This window comes from Marmota marmota, unplaced genomic scaffold (assembly GCF_001458135.2).
Source record: "Marmota marmota marmota unplaced genomic scaffold, marMar, whole genome shotgun sequence".
Lineage (NCBI taxonomy): Eukaryota > Metazoa > Chordata > Mammalia > Rodentia > Sciuridae > Marmota > Marmota marmota.
The window spans coordinates 25,463,609-25,469,608 of record NW_026000037.1 but is presented as its reverse complement, the minus strand read 5'-3'; the positions used below and the strand labels follow the sequence as shown (position 1 = coordinate 25,469,608).

Sequence of the window (6,000 nt, the reverse complement as noted above, 5' to 3'; positions counted from 1 at the left end):
AACAGACATTTATTTTTTTCACAGACGGAGGGAAGAAGTCAGTCTGGCTCAGCCAAAGTCCAGAGTAAACAGAGCACAGTTCCTCTGCTGCTCTGGGGAGACCCATGTCTTCCCAGTCCCAGTGGCTGCCTCCAGTCCTTGGCTCCTAGCTGCATCACACAGTGCTTGTAGGTTCTTGCTTCCTTTTTTGTCTCTCCTAGTTTTTTTAAAAATTTATTTATTTATTCTAATTAGGTATATATGAATGCAGAATGCATTTTTGATTCATCGTACACAAGTGCAGCACAATTTTTCATTTCTCTGGTTGTACACAATGAAGTGTCGTACCATATGTGCAGTCATACATGTTCCATCTTTCCTGCACCATACCCCCCTCCCCTCCTCTGCACTCCCCTTTGCCCCATCAAAGTTCCCCATCCCCCCCCCCCATTATGGGTCAGCATCCATTTATCAGAACATTTAGCCTTTGGTTTTGGGGGATTGGGTTACTTCACTTAGCATGATATTCTCCAACTCCATGTATTTACCTGCAAATGCCATAATTTCTTCTCTTTTAATTCTGAGTAATATTCCATTGTGTATACATGCCACAGTTTCTTTTTTTTTCTTAATATTTTTTTAGTTGTAGATGGACACAATATCTTTATTTGTATTTATTTATTTTTATGTTGTGCTGAGAATTGATCCCAGGGCCTCATGCATGTGAGGCAAGCACTCTCCACTGAGCTATACCACTGAGCTATCCCAGCCCTATACCACAGTTTCTTTATCTACTCATCTATTGAAGGGCATCTAGGTTGGTTCCATAGTTTAGCTATTGTGAATTGAGCTGCTATAAACATTGATGTTGCTGCATCACTATAGTATGCTGATTTTGTACACAGTGAAGTGTCGTACCATATGTGCAGTCATACGTGTTCTTTTGGGTATAGACCAAGAAGTAGGATAGCTGGATCAAATGGTAGTTGGTCCCATTCCAAGATTTCTAAGGAATCTGCATACTGCTTTTCAGATTGGTTGCACCAATTTGCAGTCCCATCAGCCATGTATGAGTGTGCCTTTTGACCCACATCCTCACCAACACTTATTGTTGTTTGTATTCTTGATAACTGCCATTCTGACTAACATGAGATGAAATCTTAGAGTAGTTTTGATTTGCATTTCTCCAATTACTAGAGAACTCAAAACATCATATTTCTGAGGGAACCAATTTGCCTATTCAGCTTCCAAACTTTAAACATAATTCATTATCAGTGACTGTGATAATAAACTATGAAATTAAGAATTTTTCTCTTCTTTTTTTTTTTTTTCCGCAGCGGGTGGATACCAAGGATTGAACTCAGGGCCACTGGATTCACCGAGCCATATCCTCAGCTCTGTTTTTGTATTTTCTTTAGAGACAGGGTCTCACTGAGTTGCTTAGTGCTTCACTTTTGTTGACGGTGGCTTTGAACTCGAGATCCTTCTGCCTCAGCCTCCCAAGCCCCTGGGATTACAGGTGTGTGCCACCATGCCCAGCAGAATTTTTCTCTTCTTGATTACATAGTTTGATATCTATTTGATCTAAATTTCCATAATACCCAAGAGCTGACTTGATCTTTATGTGATAGAGTTGGCCATAGTGCTTAAAATTGGCTTTGAAAGTTGAGGCAGAATTTATTATTACTTTTCCATATTCCTTTGTTCCCTTTTCCCTCACTAAAACACCCTGTGGGGTAGTCTATTTGACCAGCTGAAACTCTTCTTTTCTAGTCTCCCTTTCAGTGAGGGGGTGATTGCATGATATGTGTGGCTCAGGAGGCCTTAGGAGAAGTCCCAAAGTAGTGACTCTGGGAAAGCTTGTTAAGATAGGGTTGACTCTGTTGGCCCATGTTCTTTTGTCCTTTTCCTTTTCCCCACATCAAATAGTGCTGCCAAATCTTTAACAGTAATAGCTATCTTATAATGTACCAGGCAGGAAAGGACAAGGTTACAAAGGTATGTGCCTCACATCCTTGTTTGCTGCTCTAGCCATGGACTGTCTTACCTCTATATCTACTGTGGGGAGGGGTGTAAATAGTTCTGTCTCTTTTATTCATTATTATGTACAGCTGAACTCAGTTTCCCATCGTTTAAAAAGTAAATGCAGGCATGGATAATACTTAAATATTAAATTGACATTAGGTTATTTCTTTTGTTGTTAAACTCAGCATCCATTTATTTTCTGCAAAATAACATCATCATATTAACTTCATATTATAAAATTGAACTGTATCTTGTGATTTGTTCATCATATGCAATTTTTAAAATATGTTCTCATTTTTTAAAAGCTGTAAGTTTAAGGAATTTGTACCTAGCTTGAGTTGTACATTTAACATGATAAATTAAAAAATGGAATTTTTGGAGAATATTTTTCATTTGAAAAGAGTTTGATGAACATTAGATAGGGCAAAGGGGAAGGAGGGGAAGGGAGCATGCATGTTGTTAGGAAAGATGGTAAAATGAGATGAACATCATTACCCTAAGTATATATATAAAGACACAAATGGTTTGACTCTACTTTGTAAACAATCAGAGACATGAAAAATTGTGCTGTATCTGTGTACAATGAATTGAAATGAATTCTGCTGTCATGTATAACAAATTAGAGTAAATAAACAAATTTTTAAAAAAGGAAATAAAAGAGTTTGATGATGACCAAGAGATGAGGACCTGCCCTAGTATGGTGGTTTAATCTTGAATTCAACCAATATTTTAATGTTTCATATATGTCTTTCTCAGTGTAATTTTTATTATGTGTCTGAATAGAAGTGACTACTCCCTTCTGCCTTAGAACAAACTTCGATAGTAATATCAATAACAGTTCATATACTTATTTGTTTATATGTTCATTTCTTTCTCAGGGCTTAGTACTATGATTGATGCTCAAAAGTATGTTTGGTGAATGAAGAAGTAAATAATATATACTTGGTAGCTATTGAAATCGAAAAACACATTTTGATATGTACTTGCCCTAATTGATTTCCACATCTCCACAAGATAGAGACTAAGAGAAATGCTCAGTTTTTCTTAATATTCAGTAAATTATGAAACTATACTAGCAAGCCTAATTAGTAAACCAAAGAAAGATTAGTATCCTATAATATTATGAGAGAGGCTCTCAGTTTGTACTAAAACAACTCAACTTATTCCCTCATTTATCTTTCAACATTTAAGTATTGTTATGTCCATGTCTTTATTAATAAAGTGAATTTAATATGGTAAATTATTTTTACTGCTTATAAAATAAAATCACTATAGATAAAGCAGATCTAACTTACTTCTTTATTGCTTTTTTATATAAATTATATTTTTGTTTCGAACTCCAAAATATTCTAATTAATATTTCATCTAATTAAGCCCTAAATATTCTCCACTAATTGTTATAGGAATAATCAACTTTTTTTAAACTTGTATTTCTATAAACAAGAATAGATAATTGTGTGAAAATTAACATGTGAAAAAAATGGCTCAGTGGGAATTATTATGCATCCTGAAAGCAATAATTGTCTCAAAATAGCAGAAATACACCTTCCCCCACCTCAACCATCAAGTAGAATGCAGAGATTATTTCCTGTTTTGTTCTTTATTAGTAAAAGTTATAGGGCAATTTTGTGCTAATGGAGTCAGACTAATGAAGCATAATATTTTCAAGATATTATCAAGCATTAGAGACTGGTTTAATTTTTTAAAACTCATGAACAGAAAAAGCAGTTCTTTTTAAAAATTCATTAGATTTTTGGCATATAGAAAGAATTTATTTGTAGTACCTTGCATCTCTTATTTAACTTGTAATTATTTTAGCCTTTTATGTCTTTCCTGTACATGTCTGATGTTTCCTAATGGGTGAAAAGAGCTAAAACAAACAAAACACATTTTGACTTGTTTTTCTAGGTTATAACGTTGAAACAGATGTAAGTTTTTCAGCTAAAGCCTTTCTCCTGCCCCCGTTAACAGACTCTAGAAGTCTTTGGGTATACTTACCTTCTATGTGTTTCTGACACTGGTGGGTAAGAATAAATGTCTGAAGCTGTTAAGAATGGCAAATGAGAAAGGTGACATGAGTAGGCCACTGAATTACTCAGTCCTGGAACCATCCCACTCTTGTTACAAATTACGTGATAATAGTAATTCCCTTTTGTGATAAGAGTCATTTTGTTCTTGCTCTGCCTCCTAATGGAAAACCATGGTTTGGGTTTGTTTGTTCATTTGTTTCTGGTTCATTATAATTATATATAGTAATGAGATTCATATTGTAAAAGCAGTTTTTAAAGTCACCCACTATTCCTTCATTTATAATACCTAAATTTGAAGCTACCATCCTCTGCTACTCACTCGTATCTGTTGTGATTATTTCTTCCAAGAGTGAACAGTTATTTGGTTCATATTGAATAGAACTGATTATCACCATTCTAATGGCAATAAATGTTTTATGGTACTCTTCCATGATCACAGCTTGATTTACTTGGTTTAGGTTTTTTCATAAAATGGATGAGATTAAGAAACTGTGTATGAATATGTAGGACATTTATAATTATCTGTTTGTAATTAAGAGCAATGCTTTAAACTCTTACAGAAGTGCTATAGACTGATTTGGTATGCAATCAAAGTAAATTCTATAGTTTTTTAGTTTTCAATATGAAAATTTATGACCAAAGAGTAAGAATTACAGATTCAAATCCATTGTTTAAATAATTTCTTTAGATTTTTTTTTTAAATCTAGGGTTTATTCAGCTTTAATTTTAAGTATAAACATGAAATTGACTGTAATAATAACTTCAGAATGAATATCCAGGGGGAAAATGCCCCAAAGCAAGTTTTTAGGTATATCTGGAGCATATGCTAATAGCCTAATGTACATTTAAGACTTGTGTATGAGTATACTTAAAAATATGGGAATGTGTGATAACCTCAGGAATTTGGGGAAGATAAGAAGTGAAAATGACAAAGGATTGAGGACCCAAAAGGTTGGGAAAATGAGAGGTACTGGGGAAAAAGGCAGATATGAGAGCTAGGAGGAGACTCAGTTGCATGTGGAAGTTCCACTCAAGATTTTCTAGGAAGTGATGGTTCTATTTTGGACATTACAAAGAGGCCAAGCTAGATATGGGCTGCAGCCAAGGTTTCCTCACTATATACAAAGGCACTTGTCATTTCCCAAATTAGTGGAAAACAAGACTTCTTTTCATATTTTTGACCTAATTTTTTTCTTTTCTTAGTTTCCATGATTTTAGGACACTTGTGTTTATATTTGGATTTTAAACTAGATTCGGAAAGGTATAAATCAGCAGGTTCTTTATGAACACATAATAAATTGTACTTATAGAGAATATTTCTAGAAAGAATCACAAGAAATTGGTAATTAGCCTTATAGAGGGCAGTATCTGAGTCATCCTTAAGGAATAGAGATTGGAGAGACTTTCCATTTTGTACATTTTTCTGTTTCTCGAATAATGTGCTTTTGAATGTATCACCAAGTAAAAAACTTAATGAAATTAGAACTAAAAAATAAATTCATCATTTTGACTTTTTATAGTTATAGGGTAAATTTTTAAGAAATTATTGTGGTTGCAAAAAATACTGTGGTTTGGTCCTCTGGATTCATGGTCTTTATTGCTTGATCTTTTAGGGAAGTAGGTGGAAGTTATTCAGCCAACATTAATTAAGGTAGCTTTGGTCAAATATACTGTATTAAAGAATGGGAATTGATTTTTACTAATGGAAAAATTCAACATGAGTATCTCAAAGGCCTGTCTTCTCTTTGCAGTAATAGTTTACTGATGCTGAAGCGTACATGGCAATTGATTAAGTAGATGACTGTTTTCAGATATGATGCCTTTAATCCTATACCTAGAATTCCAAACAGAATAAGAGTGCCTATTTTATATCTACGCACCTCATTAATTTTTTTGTGTAATTGTAAGTATTTTTTGGAGAGCTTTACTGTTTTATTTTTGTGTATATAATCTGTTTATGTGGGTG

At 34.0% G+C, this 6,000-nt stretch overlaps 1 protein-coding gene across 5 annotated transcripts in view; it reads left to right on the top strand.

Annotated features, from left to right (window-relative positions):
- Window positions 1-6,000, top strand: part of Zranb3 (zinc finger RANBP2-type containing 3) — a 224,187-nt gene that overhangs the window by 78,521 nt on the left and 139,666 nt on the right. Inside the window, exon 1 of one of the 5 annotated variants that reach the window (XM_015479134.2) lies at window positions 5,206-5,937. The exons of the other annotated variants lie outside the window; for them this stretch is intronic. The gene's annotated coding sequence lies outside the window, so the exon portion shown is untranslated. Of the gene's footprint in view, window positions 1-5,205; window positions 5,938-6,000 lie in introns of those variants that run through there. 5 annotated transcript variants of the gene reach the window in all.